This window comes from Condylostylus longicornis, unplaced genomic scaffold (genome assembly GCF_029603195.1).
Source record: "Condylostylus longicornis isolate FDR11 unplaced genomic scaffold, ASM2960319v2 ptg000080l, whole genome shotgun sequence".
NCBI lineage: Eukaryota > Metazoa > Arthropoda > Insecta > Diptera > Dolichopodidae > Condylostylus > Condylostylus longicornis.
Genome location: NW_026578048.1, coordinates 3,147,026 through 3,172,810, shown reverse-complemented (window position 1 = coordinate 3,172,810; position 25,785 = coordinate 3,147,026). Strand labels below are relative to the sequence as shown.

The 25,785-nt window shown below is 21.3% G+C and overlaps 1 protein-coding gene across 5 annotated transcripts in view; it reads left to right on the top strand.

Annotated features, from left to right (window-relative positions):
- LOC129613099 (GATA zinc finger domain-containing protein 14-like) overlaps positions 1–25,785 on the top strand; it is a 103,818-nt gene that overhangs the window by 46,679 nt on the left and 31,354 nt on the right. Inside the window, exon 1 of one of the 5 annotated variants that reach the window (XM_055527021.1) lies at positions 5,414–5,478. The exons of the other annotated variants lie outside the window; for them this stretch is intronic. The gene's annotated coding sequence lies outside the window, so the exon portion shown is untranslated. Of the gene's footprint in view, positions 1–5,413; positions 5,479–25,785 lie in introns of those variants that run through there. 5 annotated transcript variants of the gene reach the window in all.

The window sequence follows — 25,785 nt, the reverse complement described above, 5'->3', positions numbered from 1 at the left end:
TATTCGTAATATATGAATTAAACTCTATTAATCCCGTACTTCAAATATACCATGCACATGACATGCTTTTTCTCATTGAATAATTTCACTGAAAATCAGACAAGTTTTATTTTGCATATTTATAGGCGCTGAATACAAAAAATTAAATATGTACTGGATTTCTCTTAGTAACTACTAAAATAATTTTTTTTTTCTAAATTATTATGCATATATTCTTAGTATTATATATGCGATTCACTACTGATTTCAGAGCATATACAACAATTTTAAATAAATGCATTCATTTTTTGAAAAGTGAAATAAAAATATTTTATTGTTTGCTGGATTAAATTTTATAATGTAAATGGAAATGTTTCGAATGAATGTAGAATAAAATTATTCAGTAAATTATGTAATACAGACAGGAATTTTATGTTTATCATAATATAATGATTATTGTTATTTTTACACATACATAAACGTAAAAAATTAGAAAAATAGAATATATGTGTACTTATGTATACAATAGAAAGAGAAATCTACTTTTCTTACAAAATCAAAGAAAAGCAAAACAGCAAGATAAAATTTATAATTTTTATATTCGTTCTTTCTTGTTGCCATTTTACTTTCCCAATTTTTAGTGCATTTAAAAATTATTTTATCAACGTGAACATGTATAAATACTCCTATATATATATATTATGTATGTAGGTTTAATAAATAAATACATACTGCCCCAAATCTTATTACTTTTATCTTACATTCAAAAAGAATACAAAAAAATGCAATAAAATTTTCTAACGAAATCTTTTGTAAATTTTCTAAATTCTTATACATACACTTGTTTTTCGTATACATTTGCTTGCTATTTATGTTTGATGTATACGCAATTATAAAATTAAATATAAAAATGAAGTAATTTAAATCAATTCTAGTTACAATTTAAGCATTTATACAAAAAGAAATTTTTGGAGTAAAAAATTTATTTTAAGTTTATAATTTCAATATTTCAATGTGAAACAGTGTTTTTCATATTTTCAATGAAATTATGAACTGTGTAACTCTTATACTGTTATACTGAAATTATAACAGTATAACAGTTAGTAAAGTTGACTGAAATGAATTGATAAAAGCAAAATTTTAATTTAAATTTTTTTTTTCAAAAATTCACAAAAAAATTGGCTAGCAATGAAATTATCCCGCATTTAATATTGATAATCTAGAATAAATTACAAAAATATTTAAAAATTTCTATATTCAAATTTATAACCCATCAAAATTGAAAAATTTTGTTAAGAATATTTTTATTTTAATATTAATTAATTATTATTAAATATAACTGTTATTTATTTATTATTTAGTTATATTTGAAAAAAATAATTCAGCTGTTCATTACGTAATTTACTATAAGACATTTTCTAAAAATTATTCAATTTTAAAAATTTTCTTTATAAATTTTAACATGCACCTGAGTATATGCAATTTTTCTTAAATTTAAGAATTTCTATTAAAATTTCAAATTTAAATGTTAATATTATTCGTATTGAATAAATTGAGTTTGATTTATCTCAATAATTAAGATTCGCTACAATTTGTTGATTCAATACCATTTGTATGAAATGGATTCTGTTTGAAAATTTATAAATATGCATATAATAGAATATAAAGCACATCCTATGCTTCAAACATAAAATTGCCAAATTCTAAAGGATATATTTGTTTTCTCATTCTTTTTCACAATAATATTATCATTTACTAAAAATTTATTATTATTTTAATAAATTATAAATTCAACAAATTACAATTAATATAACAAATACTGAAATAATTTACGAAAGAAAAAATATTACAAAAAGTCTTCTTTAAAAATTAATCAAAAGAAAAAGGATAATAACTTTTTTCTACCTATATGAGGCATAAAATTATATAATTCTAATAAGATTTTAATTAGAATTCTAATATTGTTTAATTAAAAATATAAATGATAAAATTTGTTTTTTCAAAATAGAATTTATTAATTATAAAACATAACAATAATAATAGTTTTTTTTTAAGTATAATAAAGTTCACAATATATTTAGATCAAGTATCATCATTATTATTATTTACATATATTTATTACATATATAGTTTTAGGGTTAAAAAACCTTGAAGGTTATAATAAAAAAGAAATTTTTTTTTTTTTTGTTAAAATGGTAGAGCTGAAAAAGATTGAAGAGAGATAAAAATTAATTTTAATTAGTAAATAAAAATTTCTTATATATGAAGTTTATTTTGAAAAGAACTAAAAAAAAAAGGTTACAGTGTTTATTATAAACTGAAGAAGAAGTCAATTTTTAAAAATACATGGAAACTTGATGATGATGTAAACTATATAGATTGCATAAATTAATTCAAGGTTTATTTCTCTGAAAAAAAAAAACAAAAAGCTTTCGTATATAAATTTAATCAAAGTAAAAGAGAAAGGGCAATTTTTCCAATTTGCTTTTATTTTTAACACAAAATTATTTTGTATGCATTCTTAATAATTTTCTACTATATTTTGCAATTTAAGGCAAAACTATGTCAATTAATTGTAAATTTATAATTTCGAGTACAATTCAAGTTTATAGATTGAAAAAACGTGAAACACTGTTGTATTCGAAAATCGAATTTGCATTTTAATTAACAAATCTTACTTGATTTTTCAATTAACAAAATATTACTGAACTATATATACAGAATTAAGCACAGTTTCTCGTCTTATTGTTATACGCAACCTGATATTTTGAATAATAATATATGGGGTTAATAATTGTATATGGGATTAGTTTTGTAATTTCTCAAAGTTTAATTTCATAAAAATATTTCCGATTAAAGCAATACAGATTAAATTTTATTTTATATTTAGAGTTTTTGTACTTGAATATTTGAATTTTACACTGAAGTAGAAATTTTTTTTTTTATAATGGTTAAATGCAATTTTATTACATTTTCTTTGAATGTCGAATACATATATTTTTCTGCACAAATATAACACATAAACTTCACTGTCATACCAAAAATGTTGCTAAATAGAACGGGTAATCTTCTAACTAAAAAGAAATTTCATTAGAATATAAAAATTTTAGAAACAGGATATTAAAAAATAAGAAAAGAAAAAACAAAAAGCTTTATGAATAATTTCTTTGTTCTCTCTTTTTCTCTCCCTATCACTCTCTCCCTCTTTCCTAATTTTTTATATATTTCTGTTTGCATTTTATTTTTGTATTTCCTTTATTATTTTTTTATTTTCTTAAAAAGCTAGAGAACGCATTTAAATAAGTAAAAAGAATAGAAAAACAAGTAGTGGAGGGGAAAATGATTGCATTTATATACACCTATACCTAAAAATACTACTTATAGAGTACATAAAATTTATATAAATATATACTTACGTATAATTCAGATTTACTATTTTTTAATGTTCAGATTTTTAAATGCTATGTAGTCGCTGTATTGTTTCAGTACCCATAATATTCTTTTAGTACACTTTTTCTTTTTTTATTTTAATTTCATTATGTACTTAATTTTCAAATTTTTTTGTCTTTAATATATAAAATTAACATTTTCTCTTAAATCCTTGCACCTTATAAAAATACAGTTTGAGAAATTGAAAATTTTTTTTCTTGCATTTCTATATAACAAATAAAAATTTATTTTAGCGTACATTAAATAAAAAGAAATCAGTCTCTAAGTATATAAGATTAAAAGAAAAAGGAAAGAGAATAAAAAAAAGTGGAAGGATAACATGAAAAATTTCAAATACTATGAACAGAAAATTGGATGACGAATTTGTAAGGGCAAATATTTTTGAGTCAATTTATAATTTATATAATGAAAATGAATAATTTTGTATGAAAGTTTTCAGTCCTCACATATAATATGGGGTGTTTATACAATTATATGATTTATAAATACTTTGCTGTATATAGAAGTGGATGAAATAATTATTTTTATGTGTTATGTGAGCAAAAAAAAAGAAAAAATAACTGATTTAATGCCACTTAATAAATTAAACGAGATTTTAGAGTTTTATAATGATTTTATTTTAATATTACTATAATAGATGTGCTTATATTATGGGAACAGCGACCTTAATTTTCCAGACGACCAAAAAACCAAAACTTTTAATAAGAATCATGGAACAGAAGTGGGAAGAAAATTTTTCTTATATTATATGAAGCACTAATATTTTATTACAAATGTCAAATATGGAAAAATTAAATGAGTTTTCTATTAAATTCTAAACATTTGTTTAATTGAAATTGCATGCATTTCAAAAAACAAACATATCAAATATTTTACAATGTTATAATCCATAATTGACAATTATATTTAATCTGAATTCAGAAATCTACAGGGTTACTCAAATAAATATGAATCTCATATGAATGAATCAACTTGATCCAATTAATTATTAAATTTCGAGACTCGAGTGCTTTTCTTTTCATTCTTTATTTCACATTGTGTGAAATAAGCCCAATTACCTTGAACTTACATTAATGTTTTTGATAACATAACATAAAAAAGAAAAAGGTCCTGCCAAAAAAAAATTAATTTCTAAAGAAAACAAAAAGGGGGAGAGACCTTTTTTTTGTATCCAAAATTAGAAAAAAAATAGGAAGAGGTACAATATCTTCCTACCTTTTTTTTTTTTTTGATTTAAACAAAAAAAAAAAAACAGAAACAAAAACTCCAAATGAAAAAGCACATTGTGTTCACATTGTATTCAAAGGGTACAGACAAGACAAGGTTAATATGCACAAATAACAGAACAAAAAAATAACAGAAAAACAAAAATGCCGCCATTTCCTTTTATCTTTTTAATTACGTTTGTTTTTATTTTTTTTATTTTTGTTATTCTTTTGCATTTGTATACGTTGCTACATGGTTGGTATGGTTTTGTAAATGGTTTGTATATGTAAAAATAAAAATAAAAAAATTTTTAAAATTATATTTAAAGGAAATTAGCATTTTGTCCAACAGGTGCACACACAATATTCATATATATTCATATATATATATATACATACATTGGTGGATATATAGCTAACAATGAGCTTTTTTATATGTGTAAAATGTAAAAAAAATTAAAAAAAAGTAAAGTAAATTAATTAAAAAAAATAAATGACTAAAAAAAAAAACCAAGTACAGTAATAATTTTGAATAAAACAAAACTCATTTTGTTTTCGTTTTTTTTTTTTTAGAATAAATATCATTTTGTTTTTTTTTTCTTTATTTTAGCTGTTGGTATGGCTTTAATATATTGTGCTGTTAAATCTCAAAAAAAAAGGTGTGGTTTCTATATAAATACATAATTATTTTTATTGCATGTGAAACGCATTTTCCTGCATAAGTACTACTACTACTACTACTACTACTTAAAAAAAATCATTTTTTAAATATAAAACAGAAAATGAAAAGCCAAAATATAAATTAGAATTATAACAAAAAAAAAAATTTAGAAATGTAAAAAATGTAAGTATTATTAAATTATTTTTCACTTATTTTTCTATATACATATATATATGTATTTCTATGTGTTTTTATTTTATACTTATTTTTAGAACAACTACTCTTATTTAATTATAAAAATTATTTAAATAAAATTTGTATTTCTTATAAATATGAACTTAGTAATTTTTTATTTTTTTTTTGTATTACACTTTGAACTCTTTTTTATATTTATAATTATGAATTTAATTTTAGCATAACAGGACCTTTTCTTTTTATTATATGAATTTTAAAATGACACAATCGCATATAAGATTTGAAATGATAAATTGAATATGGAAAAAAAATAAATACGAGTACAAAATATTATGATTTATTATAAAAAAAATATTTTGAATAAATAGCGCAGGTTGTGAAATTTGCTATAAATAATTAAAAATTCCATTAATTATAAATTCATTGAGATAAAATTAATAAATGAGAAAATTTTACTAAAAAAAAGAAAGTAAGAAAATGTACTTGCTTACGTCTTTAATTCTGGAGTGACGCGAGAGAGTAATTATAATTGATAATAAGAGAGAAAGAGTATATAACAGTCTTTACCGTACATTCATATACTCTTCACGTATTATAGAAATTATAATGAACATTATTAATAATTTGAAACTAATTTTCGAATTTCAGTTATTTTCTTCAGTTAATAAACTAGAAATTTTATATTATGTAAGGTTATTAAATTATGTGCCTCCAGTTAAATTGGTTTAAATACAGTTAGGAGTAGTTATTATAACGCCTCAAAATTAACGTAATATAGAAAATATTCATTTTTGTTTTTAAGATCTTTTATTATTATAATTGATTTTTCTTTCAGAATTAATATGATTTCTGAAGAAATTTTATGTTTTCTAAACAAAAATATTTGCCCTCAGAAGTGTCCCCATCATTCGATGTACAAAATTATTATAATACAAAAATTAATTTTTAATTATGAAAATACTTATAATATCTAAAATATTTATGCATACTATAAAATTGCATTCTCAATTTATAATAATAAAATAAAAATATGTAGAATAAAACACTGTGCTTATGCAATACATAAAGTATAACAGATAAATGTTATATAAAAAAAAATAAATTATTCATTTAACTTGTATATGTATTATTTATGAGCAATGTTGAGTAATCTAAAAGATTATATATAACCACATTATTTATTTACCGTGGTATAAAATTTTCTATTTTATTATTTTATATGTGTTATACCTGCATATTTAAGTATAAAATAAAATCAATTTTTTTTCTTTCATAATTTCCTTATTTATTTTGTTTTTATTCTAAACTGAACCCATACAGTTAGTTGTCTTTAAGTTTATATTAAATTGTCTTTTATTTTTTATAGAATGTAAACATAATGAACATGCATACTATGAACAAAATCGGTAAAGATTACAATATTACCATAATGTTAATTATTATTAACATTAATAAAAGGGAATATAATAATCGTAAATAATAAAATAGTTTTAATAGAAATATTTATGCTCTTCATATAAGATCGTTTCAATAAATTTATAAATTTTTTATAAAATATTTGAGAATATTTTGTAAGTTTTGTATAGTATAACAATTTAAATTTATTAGAAAATAAACGAATAAAAACTAATTTATTTAAAGTAAGTACATATTTAATAATAATTATATTAAAGAAATTATGGAAATTAATAGATTGACTCAACTGTTGTTGAAATTTCCATTTAGGTATTGTATAAAAATTTAAACCCAAAAATTATTTTAAAAAACGCGAGTTAATGTAATTGGAATGAAGAGAATGAATCGTGGAAGATGTTTACTATTAAAATCTCATAGCACATAATAAATGCTTCTCTCAATATTCGGCTAACACAATATAAAAGATTGAATATTTTACGATAATGTATACAAAATGTATACAAAATAAATATTGAATTTAATATTAAAAAAATATTCTAAAAATTAGTTAGAATTAAAAAACAAAAATTCCATGTTCCTTTATAAAAAAAAATCTTTTCTTGAATTCGTTTCAAAGAATTTTTGTAACAAAATTAAAACTTAAAATTCAACAACGAAATATGGAAAAATATTTTAAATATTTAATAAAATATATAATAATAAATAATTGTAATTTAAAAATATTTTGTACACGAATACGTAAAAATTAGTTTTTTGTATAACCTTACGTATTCTTATACATACATATATGTGTATATGTTCATGTACACCCTTTCACATTTATTCCATGTAATGTAGAAAATGTGAAATATACTCATAGTGTAATATACATTCAAACAAGTATAAATAAGTATATTTGTGTATATAAGTATATATACACAAAATGTAAATTACATTATACATTAAAATTAATCCTTTATCGTTTCCATTATAATTTCATTTCAAATAAACACGCATAGGTTAAAATAAATTTTTTTAAGATTTTAATATTATAAAATATTATGTATAGTTTTTTGTTATTACACTCATATGAGGAAGGGACGAATATTTGGCGTGGTTATACATAAAATTAGTTGGAAACCTCTCAAACAAAAATTTTTTCCATGGATAATTTTTTCAAAATATTTACGATTCATATACAATATTTTTCCCTGGCCTATGGTGTACAAGACAACCCTTACTTTCCAGATATGGTGAACGTGTTACTAAATTTTTAGATCAAATAAAATTGACATAAATCTTTTCAAAAGTAAATTAAAAAAAAAAAATTACAATATCAACCAAATGATACTATCAACAGCAATTTTGAAAACATTTAACTGTAATTGCAATTAAAGTTTTTCCTGTCCTTCCTACTTGCGAGCCAATTGATTTGAAATACTTGCCAAGTAGGAAATTAAGAATTTTCGCTCTTTTTTTTAACTTAACACCTTATAAATTACGTTCTTATATTTATAATAATATATTATAATGAATTCAGATAAAAATAATTTTTTTCCACTATTATTATAGAAGAAATTATTACAACGAAAATTTTAAATTTTTTCAAATAAAAATATTATGTATGCGCAATAAATATATCAAGAACTACCAATTAGAGTAAACTGAATCTGAACATAAAATCCAAGCACAGCTACAGTAGAATCAATATATATTATTTTAAAAATCTAAAATTTTTTAAATTGTATTTGGAATTATACATCGATTATGTCACTGTATATACTTGCAATACAAATTCAAATTGTAACAAACAAACACTATAATTTTAAACTATTTACGTTTTCTTTATGAAACAAATTAATCATTTCATAATTACTGAGATTCTCATTCGCCTCCTGTCAAGCTCAGTGCAAAATATGTAGCATGCTCTTCGTAATATTGCAAAATTTTCAAAATAAACAAAAATTCTACTGTCAAATAAATATTGTTCATTAAACAGAGATGTTAGTTATAGATATGAAATCTTTGTTATATATCACTACTCAATATACTGTATATACTCGTATATCTCTAATATTCAAACATATGCTACATGTGAAGAGAATATTGAATTGTTTTTTTGTTTTTTTTAGAAAAATTCATAATTTCTCTCTTTTTAATTTTATTTTTTTGTAATAAAAACTTGTGTATGTTACTTGTGTAACATGACGTGCACATTTGAATGTCATTGTATACATATTTATGTACATAAATAATTGTTGCGAATCTATAAGCAGAAAAATATTTAGCATATATACAACTATATAGTGTATTGAATATGTGCGTGTTAGTTTCAACAAAGTTTCCTTAATATTAAATTAAATAAGTTGTCTTTGTATGTATAGAAAATGAATAGTACAAGATAAATCATTTTCATTTCATTCATTAAAATTGATTGATGTTTTATGTTAACTTTGAACTTTACATAGATATATATATATACATACATAGGTATATACATACTATTATATGTAAAAATTTTGTAATATTGAATGTCTAAAAGTATGTATATTATGTAAATATACATACATATATACAAAGGAAAATTTAAACTATGCATTTTCTCAATATTTTGTTCAATTTCGGGAGGTTGCTTTCATTTGCTAGGACTTTTTTTTTTTTAAATTTTGTTCTAGTTCAAAAATATAAAAAAAATATATGTATAATTTTATTTTATGCAAAGAAAAGAAACAAAAATATTGTAATAACGTTTTAATGAAATGAAGAACTACATGAACTTGTTTTTTATTTCTTCTGATTTTTCTTTACAAAAGAAGAAAAAATAGGAAAAAAAATCTCATTAATTTCTTTAATATATTTATGAAATAAAGAATTCATGATACCCTACCCATATTATTATATGGCATGTAGTATATGCCCTCCAATTGCTACTATATACTGGAGTAGGTGTATTGAAAGAAAATTTGTTTTTTTTTTTATTTTTCATGAAAATCTACCTTCCACGAAAATATCTAATTTTGATTCAAAATAATTTTTTTTTGATTTTGTCGTTAACATTTTAGTCCTTAGGAAATTAAAATAAAAAAAAAAAACAAAAACAAAATGAATATAAATTTGTATATAAAACAGGATATATGCCAGAGTCACGCATTTCATTTTGCTATTTATTTTTTTTCTCTTTCGACAAAAAATATTATGTGCCACGCTATATATACACACACAATTGTACATGTGTATATTTAAATTGTATAGGATGAGATTTTTTATCGGTTTTGAATTTCAGATTTTTAATATGAATTAGAAAAGTTTTTGTATATAATAAATTTAAATTTGAGATTATTATTATTATTAATAAAACTTTATTTTAATAAATCACTAACTATATATGAAAGATTATTAGAATTTTTACTATATTATTATTAAAATATTTGATTAGATTTTATATATATATACTTAATTATAATATAGGGGTATAGTTTTATGTCATACGGCTAATGCTACAACTAGATAACTCGATAATTTTGTATTTTTAGATAATCAACCTAGGCATCATAAAATCGAGTTCTATTGCATTTGCGACCAATATCTAAGCTTAACAGTGTTCTTAAATATCTGAAAATGATAATGCCAAAACTAGATACATATATCACGATTATTAACCTCACGATTATGTTATTAAAATATAATTGTTTCTTAAAATTACATTTACTCTGTGCAAGGAGAACTTCTAACGTGGTAAATTCCTTGAGGGCAGAAAGATGAGACAATTTTATAAAAATTGTTTCTGGGCATAGGGGGCGGGGAGTTTATAAACAGATTATCTAGAAAAAGGTGGTCGCACAAAAAATATTACGAAGATTTAATTTGAATGCCGATCCAAAATCTTTCAAATTATGAAAGAAAAAATTGAATAGAGTAAAGTTTTTAGTTATTGGCCATTTTATTAAAAGTTTGACATTTTTTTCTTTTACTTATTTCCTCAATAACTTTTTATGTAATGACTCAAAATGATACATTATTTTTAAATAAAGAACTACTTTTTAATATTAATTCTTTTAAATCGATTAATAATTATGGAAGTGATAGCAATTAAGGTCCAGACACCTTTTTGTCGTAAGCAAAAATTTTCAACTGGCATCTTGGGTGTTACATATTCATATGCGGTTAAATATCTATATATACTGGTTCTCTCAGTATGAAGAGCCAACATTTTATAGTTTACTATGTGGTGAAATTTAAAAATTTTTAATTTAAAGAGATTTAACAATATTAATACACCTGATATTTGGTTTAAAAAATGTATACGAAAAATAAATAAATTTGAAAACTGAATTTCGATTTTATTATAATTTTTGGAAATCATAGAATAAATTTAAATAATATTTTTTATTTCTTTAAAATTTAAATATTTCGGTTCCAAAAACATTTAATATTACACGAATTTTATAATTAAAATTTTTGTATTATTGAATTTTATGTTTCCGGGGAATATTTCATCAGCTTCCGCCAAATGGATTTTATTTGAAAATTTTTCAAATATAATTCGTTTAATATTTATAATTAAAAAATATAACAGTTAGCATAAAATGATATATATATATGATATATATATCATTTTATGATATATATATATATATAAAAAAAATAAAATATTTTGTTAGTTATTGTAAGTTATTTAATAAATAGTATAACAGAAAATTTTAAAGGAAATTATTTTCAAGTTATATAAAAAATTTAAATTATTAAAAATTTTCACTTCCGAAAACTTTGAATACAATACATGCTCCGTATATACAAAGATATACGTAATAATATTCATTTGTATATAATAATGTATATTAATATAATAATTACAAATTATTATCAAAATTCTTTTGATATTTCGTTAAAACCTGCAACATCATTGTCCTAATTTCAAGAAAAAAGAAAAAATCTTTTAAATTTCATGTCCGCTTCACATTATCGTATATATTATGTATTTATAATGGTATATATTATGTTATGGTATATACGATATAAATATTAATTATGGTATATATTAGGTATATTGTGTGTATATACGAACATGGCATATCCGTTTTTTCTAACATTAAGTATCATCGTTAGTTTTTTCTTTTGCTCATATTTTCATTTCATATATTCGCACGTTAATTCACCTGTTTTTCCTTATATTTTTTTTCATGAAAATTTCTTATAATCATATCCAAAAATTGGGAGAACACACAATACATTAATTTCAATTCTCAATTTCCAATAGTACAATATTTACATTTATTCAAACATAAATATACATAAGCTATAAAATATATCATAAATATTATGAGTATGATTCAAAATATCTTAACAGACAAAAAGGAATATAGTTAAGAAAATAATGTCCTTCTGACTAATTCCTGGTAAATTTTTAAACAAAATATTATGGTTATGTTGCGTGTCTAATTTTTTTAAAAAAATATGGAATTTAATAGAAAAATAATGAAACTGTTAATACATAGCAATGTTATGAAACAAATAATAAATTATGTATAAAAAATGTAAAATAAGTAAAAAATTATATAACAATTTGTTCTTAGAACCATGCATGGAAAATATTTTCTAAAGTACAATAAATTCTAGTTTATATTAGGTTAGGTTGTCGCGGCTACCCAAAGGGTACACGTAGGTCTACTGGACCCGTTTTGGTACCGCCGGATCTCTCTCTTTCCGCTTTTCATATGAACTAGCCCGAGCACCTCAAAAATCGATTCAAATGCCAGTTTATATAATAGAAAATTTTCAGTTCGGCAAAATATAATTCGAATTATTTTTATTTTTTGTTCACAAAATTGCGATATTATTGCTGGTATGACGGTAACAAATTTCAATTCCTTTTTGATTATTATAAAAAATTGAATTAAAAATTATTGAAAAGTCATAAAGTTTTTCAAATTTCTTTGTTATTTTAATTCATTTAAAAATATCTAATAGCAAGTATTCTAAAACAAAAATTCTTTACTCTAATTTCATTACATATAATATGCATAGCCTTTTCTAAATTTAAAAAAGGAATTTTTTAATATCTTGCATTTTTGAATTGCAATTTGAATTTATTTAAGAGTTAAATTACGTCTACTTGTAATCTAAGTAACCTATGTATGTGACAAGTTAAAAAGCGTAATAATTTCTTCCATAATTTTCAAAATTTCCTACTATTTAGTAGTTGAGCCTCATGCACTGTTTCAAAAGCATTTCTATAAACAAAATTAACTTCGATTCGAAAGAATTGTATAAAAATTTAAATTTTTTAATAAAAATCTTATTGTTATTGCATACTTCTAGGGATTGTATTCAATTTTAAAAATTTTTGTTATTTTTTCATTTATATCTTTTTACAATATTTTTAATTTTCTCTATAGCCTTGTAAAATACAATTTGCAACAATATAATAAGTACTCTTTAAAAAAAATATTAATAATTTTGTAACTATAAAAATTTTATACGTAATGCTCTTAAAATTTTTTTTATATAGCCACAAGAAATTTTGTAAAAATTATAAATATTAATTATTGATAAAAAAAAGTATTAAAAACGCGAAATTTTATTTCAGTATACAAAAAATATTATAGGAAAAATTTATTCGAAGAAATCCCAAAAAAAAAATCCCACTATTTGCTTTAAAATTTTACCATATATTAACATAAGAATACTTGCTATCCTTGTTTAATATAAAAAAAAATTGTAAACCTTAAAAATATAAATAATTTATTTTAAAAAAAATATATAAAAATGCCCTTTTGAAGAATTTTAGGTACATAGAGCTACATACACATATATTTTAATTTTGAAAACTTTTTTTTTTGTTTCACAACAAAAATAATATAAAATAATACAATCGTTTAGAAAGAATCGAGACTCGAACCCTGCAGGGCATTCGCATTATTATAACCTAAATATTCATTGAGAGTAAAATTAATCTTAAAAGTAGTTTTGATTCTTTTATTCTTTATTTTTGTACTTCATTCCTTTTATGCCATATAGAGTATGTGTATATGTAAATATGTAATGCCCTTATTTTTGTTTCCTTCTCATATATATATACATATATACATACAATTTCAATTTCTTTGTATATGAAGGGTTTTTTCTTTTTTGTTTTGTTAAATATTACTTTGGAAATAGCAGGAAAAACGTAAAAAATTAAAATATTAAAAAAAGAAAACTGAATTTTTTTTTTTAATTTTACATATTAAATTTTAAGTATGTAGATATGAAATAAATAGTTTTTGTTTTTTTTGTTTTGTGTTTTGTTAAAAAAAATGAGAACTTTCAATTGCCAAAAGCTATTTATTATACATATAAAAAAAAAATTTTTTTTTTCATGTATGTCATATGCAAAATACACCTAAATAAAATATTAACCAGAAAATCTGAATACCATAAAATACCGCTATTTATATGAAAACCATTGTCATCTATTGTATATATACAATAAGTATAACAATATTATGTACATACATAATCAGTTACATTTTATATTCAGTTATGTACATATATAATAAAATGCTTAACAATACAGTAATTTCGCAATAAATTAAATTACTTTTGATTTTTAGAAAATTTTCGATTAAATTTTTTGATTATTTAAAAAAAATTGATTTAAAAATTCGTCTAAAGAAATTTAATTACATTTTACATGATAATAAAATATTTGTCTTTAATGTTAACCAGAATGTTCAATTTATATACTATTTTAGCCTATACTCCATTCATTAGAAATTATTTTATAATAAATTTAATTGTAAATTTTGCAGAATTCGGAAAATTATCAAAAATTTTAAAATAAATTTTAAACCTTCTGCATAATTCTACATTATTTATAGGGTTACTTAGAAATTAAATTAATTACGCATTATATTAAAATACGATAAAAATAAAACTATTTATTTAAAATTTTAAAAAATAACCTGAAATTACTTTTTAAATAATTTGCATTAAAATAATAATATAAAATGGTAATTGTTACCACGATAACAAAATTTCTCAGATTTCCAATTAGTGTACACAATTTTCGTAATTTATTTATGAAATACTTAAACTAAATATTAATTTAAAAACTCCCTAAAATTACGATATAATTATTTTTCAATATTATTTCCTAAATTTATTGAAATATTCAAAAATAAATTCATGTTTAAAGATTTTATTATACTGCATTAAAAAAAAAACAAAAGAAACCACAATATGACCCAAAATCATATCAAAAAATCGTGTAATAAAGGACAAGAAATAAATCAATTTTTACTTATTTAATTGAATTTAAATGTAAAAGACAATTTTTGTAATAAAAAGCAAAAAAAATTTTAAGTCTCATTGAAACTTATGATTTAAGAATGGTTTAATAAACTTTGAAAATATTCTTAATAGCTGAAAACTAGCTACATTTTATGCTACAAAAATTCCTGCATATTTAATTTAAATGTTTATTATTATTGCATATTTCTAGGACAAAAAATATACCAAATATTTCTAAATTATTTGTATAATTATTATAATCTAAATATCTATACATATACAATGTATTTTTTGCATATTTTTTGAATACATAATGAAAATATTCTATTTAAATATTAAAAATAAGGTTAATGGGACCTTCTATATATCGAGTATATTTTATGCTTTAAAATATATAAAGCTTGCCCACGCCTTTCTTCAATAAAATATTTATTAAATTTTCTTTTTTTTTTTTAATTTAAATGGAATTGAAATTGAATTTCTAACCTAGATTAATATCATGAGTCCAGTATAAAATTATTAATATTTTATTGATTATAACTAAATTTATTATCATAGGGCATATATAGATTAATCCTTCTTTTACACACACATACAATATATATAAGAAAAAATAAAATAAATTTATTAGTTTTTATACCTCATACTAGGCGAAAGAAATTTATTTCTTTGTTTTTTTGGTTTATATTTTATATAGGAGTGTTAATATTATTCGTGTTTAACAAATATTATTTATTAATCATATATACACACATGTAATTTTTTTAATTCCAAATATGTACTTAACTTATACAATATTTTGACCATTTATGGAGCCTGGCGAACAAATAATAAAGTACAAATATTTCCAATACGATTTTATTTTATTTCATAGATCATCATTTCAAAAGTAAGCATTTCTCATGCAATCCATAATTGGTGAAAAAATATTGTTAATTACATGTATAACAGTAATATACAAGGGTAAGTTTATATTGCTTTAATACTATTCTAGAGTATAACACGCAGTTTACACTTTCAAGTGTTTTATGTCTTGAAATCTAAGTTGAGGTGTGAGGTGAAAATTTAAAAAATAAAGTTTTTTGAAAATTTACATTAAGACGTCGTCTCAATATGAGTTTTATAGCGAAATCTGAAATTGAGTGACAAAAATTTGAGACCAATTTCATTACTTTGCTATGTGATAATCAACTTTCATTTTCTATCATAAAATTTTTCAACACTGTTAAAAGAAGAATAATTTCAACACTGTTAAAATAAAAATACAGGAAAGATTAATATAAAACGCGCACCACAGGAAAGAACTTTCACTTTCCCTTATTATTTTTATCCTCTTCACAAAAAAAAATGCTTCAATTTAATTTTGTTGAGTTTTTTTTAAGTGTTTATACTTATGTTTTTTCATTTTTTTTTCATATATGTTATAAATTTATTCTATAAAGCGTTAAAGCTTTAATATATCTGTTATTACACTTATGTTGGGATATATATTTGTATGTATGTTATATATGCATAATATCCTGATAAATATTTGGATAACTGTTATATACTTATATCCATATACTTTATATGTGAAATATATTCTTTTTTAATATTTTAAATATACAAAAACTTTGTAACTTTTTTTTTTATATAAAAAGTAAGAAAAACCCTGCAAACATTATTTTATCTCAAAAAGAAATAATGATAAAATATATAAAAATAATGATTGCATGGGGAGAGAAGATTTCCTATAATATTTCTGAAGTAAATTATTTATTCCCGCAGTTGTGTTTTACTTCAGTTAAAGTAATTCTCAAAAATTTTCAAATAACTATATTAATGGCATGGGAAACAACTCAATTATTAGAATTTAACAACTCAATTTGTTAGAACAGTTCCATAAAATTTATTCTCTGGATTCAACTACAAACTAACTTTACTTATTTCTAATTAGGATTTTCAATTTCGTTTCAATTCAATTACAATTCGTTTAAAATTGTTTAGTCCTCAAGAAGATTTGATAATATTAATTTGAGCTTAAATAAGCTATAAAATAAAAATGATAAATATATAACAAATATTTGTTCTCACTTTTTGATTATTACAATAAAACTTTTTGTTTTAGAGGTTAAGTGCTATATTAAAACTATAGTAAACAGTTATATTTAATTTGAATTCTATATATGTATGTATATAAAACTCATTTTAAAATTGACTGTATGTAGTATTTTATTGAGAATATTCTAAAAGTAGTGACGCCTCGTTGCTACTTTAAGAATATTCTCAAGTCATTAAAATCGATTATGATCGAAATTGAGTACATCTCCTGTTGATTTGAACCAATCCAGTTCATAATCGGGTTAATTCGAATTCCATTTTAATTTATTAAACAAAAATATTTCTTGCTGCTACAATTACCATCACCATAATGTTAATCTTCACCTTTACTAATTGTCTTGTCGAATACCTTCACGACATTTCACATCATGTCAGCATCATACTGTTGTGAAGTTACCTTACGCTACCATCGCGTCACAAAGGGTGAAATATTTTATTTCCTTGAATTCTCACCTATAAAATTCAAATATTTCATATTTTAAAAGGTTAAAAAATTCATTTGCGACTATTTTATCATTATAATTTGTTTGTATAACTTACAATAATTTGAAAATCAATCAAGGACTGCATTTTCTTTTTCCGTCCTTAAAAAAGTTAAATACAAAAAAAAATTTCTTTCAAATTTCTGTACACTTTCTTTTACACTAGAATCAGTTTTTGTATTATTTCAAGCAATCCATTTATGTATGATGACAATCCAATTGATTTATTTTTTGTATATATATTTTTTTCTATTTATGATACGTCAGCATATACATACATACATATATACTGAATACTTACTTTTTTAATTTTTCACACTTATGTTTTCTTTATTTCCTTTTGTTGAAAGAATTTTCAACTAAAATTCAATCCTATACACAAATCTTATTATTTTTTACAATAAAATATTTGGCAAACTTTCAGGCTGCTTTCACAATAAAATAATAATTTATGTTTATTTAAATATTTTCATATTTTTATAATTTTTATAAAAACAAAATATGAATAAAGAATTTTTCAAAGTTCATACTTAAATTTCAAAACAGACATTATGTTTGCTAACTTAATTCATATTGTTATCAAAATTTTTATATTTAAAATAATTTAATTAGAATTATCAAATTGTATATGTGACGTTAGTTAGTTAATATTTTTAAATAATAAAGATTTTGTAGTAAATTTTGTAAATTTTAATCCAACACACAATGGAATATTAATATTACACTATAAAAATGTGATTAAGTTCAGCAAATCCCGGATGAACTTAATTTTTGGCTTGAAATTTCAAACAAGTTCTACTCATAACATTATATAAGAACAAATTTGAACAAAAAACTTTTCAAAATTTTTATCGCACTTATCATACAAAAATTTTTTAATAAAGTAAAATATCAAAAATTAAATTTTAAGTAGAATAAAATTTTCTTTTATAAAAATATTATTAGCCTAGGAATCTTCTATGTATAATAAAACAAATACCTTAACTTTGTAAAGAGAAAAAAAGAGCAAATGAAAAACAAAAAAAAAAGGAGCACTCTTACCAAATGCGTATAGTAACTGCTTTTACTTGTTTTTTTTCTAATATTTTAAAAAATTTTCAAGTGAAGGAACATCATTCTTTTTTTTAATACATTTACAGAACTAATGTCTTCCTCTTGTGCTTTAATATACTTAAGAATAAGTAATTTACTCCTAATTGGTATTATAAAACAGTGGTTGTCTCATTTTTCAAATATTTTACTTAATTTGTTCGTCAACTGAGCAAATTATTTCTTCATATTGTTGTAAGCCTCCAATCAAGATTTTTTAATAAACTTATAAATTTAATTTTTTTTATTTCACTAATGGGATTCCAGACCTGTGCTTTTAAAATTAATTTTTAATAATCCTTTTGAACAAGCTGCTTGCTATACCAAATTTCTTGTTGTGATCAAAATTGGTGTGAAGATACGTTTGTTAATAGACATTGTCCCACACAAATTTTCATAGAAATTATCTTTTAAACTAGAACTTTTCAATTTCAACTTCTCAATAAAGCTTTAATAACAATTGCGTCAGCATGTTTGTTAATCAACGACTTATTGCCAGAACAATCAAAAATTCATTCGAAATCGCAATTTAATAAGAAAATATTTAAAAAGAAAATATTCTTTTCTCTCATTGAGAATATCACCATTTTCGAACTTTTTTTCAATTGCTGAAAGGTACTTGAACACGAACTACAAGAACATCAACATAGTTCTGAATCTTCGAAAATTATCGATTTCATTACAACCAATTAAGCACAAGTATAGAGATAAAGATAACAAATTTTATACCTTAACGAATTTGACAAAATCCGAATCAAACATCTTGTTTTGTATGATCTTTAAAAAATGTGTGTACACACATGTTATATGTTTCTTAATATTCAAAAGTTTTTATTTCTGGCATGTGCAAAAAATAAATTAAATTACTCTTGTATATACGTTAAGAAGAGAGATTAATAATAATAAAGAAAAACATATTTTAAGGAAATAAAATAAAAATTTTTGTCGAAAATTTTTTTTATTTAATTTTTTTAAAAGTTTTTTTCTGTTCAGTGATATTTCATCAAAATATAATGAACTTAAAAAAAAAAGATTATTTAACAGGTTTTTAATGAGAAGTAATGTGTGATTTATTTATACACATGCACATATGTACGAACTTGTGTAAATTACTATAAAAATGAAAAGTAGTAGTTATTCTTGGTGTTCTAGGTTAAAGCATTGAATATTGTGTTCAATAAGATTATTTGAAAATAAGCAAAGTTTCCTGGCATAATTAAAGTTTTCAGCTTTAAAAATTCGTAAATATTTTAATAAATTCGAAAATTGCAATAAATTTTATTTGTCGACCGAAACATTAGGGTACAAACAAGTCGGGCAAACTATTTTAAAATTTACATTGGTATATTTTTGGTGATAGTCTTACATCCTTACGATTTATTAATACTTCAAAACAAGTTATTTTAGTCGAAATTAGAGGAGGAGGAAATTCAATAGTATCCAATTGTTGTCTCTAATTTTCTCTTGTAACCACAGAATTAACAAAAACCATTTTTTTTAATTCAATTCCAAATGGAATCATAAAACTATAAACTTTTTACCATTTTCCATTTCAAAGCAAATAAATTTCTTTTTCCTGGAATTATTATCGAGTTGATAATATACTATGATTACCGGACTTATTATTATTTTGATTTCAAAATATTTAATCAATACTGTAAGTATTTACAAAGTATCAAAAACCAAATGGAACCGAAATTTTTAAATAAAATGAAAAACCATTGAATATTTTTCTCTTTTGTTCGTTTCTATTTCTATTTTTTTTTTTCATTAACATACAAAACCCAAAAAGGTCAAAATATTTTTGCAAATAATTATTGAATCTTCATATATAAAGTAGATATATATGTATGTACATATACAAAATGTAGAGTTCATAGGAAAAAAGAATCAATATAAATGATAATTTAAATTTCTTTTCTTGGAAAAATATTAAAATTTTTTAACAAAATGAATGCAACCTATACGTATACACATGACATAGCAAAAGGATATAGATGATTATTATAGTATGATAAACAATTTTGAAATTGAAATTCATTCAATATTTTCAAAAATTATCAAATGAAATGCTCCATATAATATTCGAAAATTCCTAGGCAAAAAATATTTAATCCATACATAAACATTTATATTTCGTTTAAATATTGGTAATTCCGCATACATATTTAATGCTATGGATACGAAAAATTATTTATAAATTATAATACATGGATGTACGGAAAATGATCTGTATATGCACGGACTGCTAGACTATTCTAAGGATTTTGAGACTTTTTAAAAAAAATAATAAAATGGGAGGCGAAACATAAAACTCGAATGTTAGGATAGAAAATCAAATTTTTTGAGAAAATTAAATTCAAAGTTATTGTATATACATATATGCCCTTTTAGAAAAATACATAAGGAGCGGGTCATAGTAGCAATTTTTATGTCCATTTACACAAAACGAAAGCAATTCTTTAAAATGTGGCGTGTGTTACATTCTTCCACTCCAGTCTTCATTTAATTTATATAATTAACTGTATTTTTTTTAGTTCTTGTTAAACGAAGAGTAAATTTTTTGCTTGTAAATCTATATTATTCTTTCTACTGAATGCACATTGCTCTCAATGTAAATTTCTTATTTCTTAGACTCTTAATTAAGCGATGCCCTACTAGATTGTAAGCCGTATTCAAGCTCTATGTAAACTCTATGTAAAAATATTAAATTTTAAATAGAAAAATTGTGCAAAAAAAATTTTCGAAGGTAATTCAATCTAGATGATTTTCTTTTTTTCTAAATTAAATATTAATGCACGTTTTTTGCGCGTATGAACAAAAACGTAACAATTCACATATTTACTAACATATTTGTTATTTCTAAAAAAAAAAAAATAATAACAGAAAAGTAAAAATTACGTACATTAGTACAACAGAATATAAAAGATTTTTTTTTCTTTTTCAAGTGTAAGTTACATTGTACATACTTATATCCTACATATACTTTTATGTATGCGTATTCATAGATGAACATAAAGGTAAAACAAAACTTATTGGAAGAAAAGAAAAAAAACACTAGAAAAGTGTTAATAATAATAAATTTCTAGGAGTAAAAACAATTTTTTTTTGTTTTTGCAAAACATTTTTTTACGCTGTAAAAATACAAATTCAAAAAAATTCAAAAATTCCAAAAAAAAAAAAATTGGAAAAAATTAATAAAACTTTCTCTTTAGAATCCTAAAAAACTTTATTTATTTTTGTTTTTTTTTTATTTTGTTTGTTTTTTTTCGTGAAAGTGAACGTGAGAATTATTCAAAAATTTTTTTTCCCTTAGAATAACAAAAATGGAATTGAAAATTTAAGAATTTAACAGAATCTATAAGTTATACAGAATTTTGAGTTTTTTATTCAATCGAATTTTATATAAGATTTAAGATTATTGTACTTTATATTTGTATTCATAACAAAAATATCGAAACAATTGAGTGCGAAAATCAGATTTTTTAAATATAAAAATAGGATTAATTAAAAAAGCTTACAACTTTGATTAGCCTACAAGATTTACTTATAAATTCATATTTGTGTCAAAAATAAAAATTATCATTGAAAGCCCGATAAATAGAATAATAAATAATGTTGTTAAATTTTAAGCGCAATTGAGAGTTTTTCAACCAATTAATTAATATATTACAAATCATATTCATAAGCATATTCATAAGTTACGAGTATTTATATAAAAAAAAATTATTGACAAGGACAAAAAAAATAAAGTATGACACTAAATCCTTGAATTTTTATGATAAAAATTTATATATGAATGAAGATAGCACATAATTAACATATAGGTATATGAAATATTTTTTCATTATTAATTATAAAAATATTATATTAATATTTAATTACAGTGGTTTATCATATACAATACAAATTTCGTATGTACATATTAAAAAATAAGAATATTAAAACTTAACAATTATAAATGACAATTATACATCTGAGCATATATATTAAATTAGAACTGAATTTATTTCTTACTCCGATAATTTTTATTTTGTTTTTAATTTATTTTCCTTAAGAACTTTCGGAAAATATTACATGTATAAGAGCTTGAGAAACATTTATGATCTTATTTTAAATTTTATGGATCAATTTTAAGTAAGAAATTATTTTCAATATAAAAAAAGATAATAGAAAATTTATTCTCATACAGTTCCAGTGATTTCAAATATTAAAATACATATTATATACGTTGCGACCAATAATATAGCAATTAATTTTTTTATAATATTCAAAATCGAGAAGATTAAACATTCTTAATTTAGAAATTTACATCTACACTGGATCGAATTAAGAAATTACAAAATACTGAATATTAAGGATATAAATAAATAATAATAAGCTAAAAATTTAAAATTTAAAATTATTTCTATATTTTTAATCGACCATTTTTTTTTGTACTATCTAGAAAACCATACACTATAAGTAATAAAATACTAGTTTTTCATGCTTTATAAAAATTATGTATGTACATAAGAATACTCTCCATAAATATTAAAAAAAATTATTATAAGAAAAAAACTATCATTATTATTATTTACTTTTTATAATACAAAACAAATTGATGCTGTATATCGCTATAAATTATTAATGGAAACAATAACAGTTCCATAATATAAGTATAAAAACTAAGCATAAATCTTTTTATAAAATATACACCTTTGTGTTTGTACATATATGTACACATATACTGAAAGTTCTGATACATAGCTATGAGTCTATACGGTTTCTACAAATAATATACATGAATGCATGTGTCATATACTATCTATTTTATATTTTTTTTTTGCTACATAAATCTACATTTGAAATTCCATAATTTAACCATCCTTTTTACACAGAAAAAAAAACAGAGATGTTCAATATCAACCAAAAAGTTGGTTGTACTTTTTTAATATATATTTTTTTTTTTCTTATTTTACTTTTTTCATTTTTGCTTCAGCATTATTAAATTTTACTGTTCCCTTTGGGGTTCTAACAGAAACCATGAAAATTTTTGATTTTCAATTTATCACCATCACCACAATAAAATTTTCTAACCCTTTTTCTCCGTATATATTTCGTTGATATTTTACTTTTTAAAGTTTTTTTTTCTTTTTTGGCATTATGAAAAAAAGGAAATTTGTCATATGAAGGCTATAACAAAGAGAAGAAAATAAAAAGAAGAAAAAAAAATAGAAAATCAAGTAAAAATTAAATTTTAGAATTTTTTTTATTTTCTTATTTTATTTTTTTTTATGCCAGCTTGAGTTTTTTACCAAGTTGTAAATATAAAATATTTTAATCGATTCAACTAATTTCGGTAGAAACAATTTCTCATACATGCTGATTTTATAAAATTTGTGAGTGACTACACAACATTTTTTATATGATATATTATGGATGCTCATATAGGATGCTCATATAGAAGATATATACGACTGATCTGTAAAATTAATAGGTAAAATCGTCCGTAAATTCGTCACAAGAAATAGTTTACTTGCCCACTCTCTTTTTATAAGAAATCTGATTTTTAAAAAAGACAATAATTTCAAGTAAAAAATTGTTCAAATTCTTCTTAAAAGAGAAGCTTCTTAAATAGAAGAAGCTGTTGACTTAAGTTGATATATTGATTTTTTTAAAGAATATTAGGATCTTAAAAATTTAGGTATTTCAATTTTGAAAAATTTTAATTTTATTTTCCCTTTTAAATTTTTTAAAAAAAAATTTTTTATTCTTAATTTTTTCCGTATACAGAAATAAATTAAACGTTCTAGGAGGGGGATTTTTTTTATTTCAAAATTTAAAATATCTTTATAGAAAAGTAAAATTACTCTAAACCTTCTAGGAGGTCAAAATGAAAACAAAAAACACACAATTTTAATTTTACACACCAAAAATTGTTAGAATTGTTTTATAGTTCATTATTTTAAATTCATAAAATAGACCACAGAAATAAAAATATTTAAAAGTACATATTCATTCCATAAATCGATAAATTCCACATAAATAATGTTAATATTGAGAGTTTTTCATATTCCTGATAAAATTCTATTGTAATTGAATTTTTTTAAGACTTTTACATTTTTTTAAATTTTAAATAAATTTTGATATATTTTTTTTCATATTTTATACACAAAAATTATTTACACATTTGTAATGTGTATAATTTTATTTTTAATTGAGCTAATAACTGTTCTATATATTTGTGCTATGTTTTATATTAAATGAAATATAAATATTTCTCTTATATTATTATTTATTCTGTGACTCAGTAGAATCGATATAACATTAAAAATATTTTTTGACTGGCATGAGATTAAAAATTTTGTCTTTTTTTTATATTAAATATTTTACCCGTAGGTACATAAGTACTAAAACCTAAAATTTTTTTTTTAGTTGCATTACTCATCATAAAGTAATAAAAAATACTTAATACAAAATGAATATATGTACATATGTTTTGAACATATATAATGTATATATATAGTGTGTATAGATGCTTTTCAATGGGCTAAAATATGTTTCTTGGCAAAACAATTAAGAATATTTATAATTTGCACAAAAAAATAAGAGAATATATTCATCATTAATTAAAAATAGGATTTTTGCATCGTTTATAAAAAAGAAAAATATTTTCAGTTTAATGCAAATAAAATTTCAAAAGTTTGAGCTTTCTTTAGATCTCAATTTTATACAAATTAAACATAAATAAATATATGTACATAGGGATATATGTATGTATATATTATATAATAGACCGACTTATTGAGCGTCACAAACATGTTTATCCTTTATTTAAAAAATTTTTATATGATACATGACTAAAAAACTTATTTGACAAATGAAAACGAATTCTAATATTCAATATATAAAATATACGTTGATGTACATATCAAATATATACAAATTTATATTTATATACATGCACATATTTATA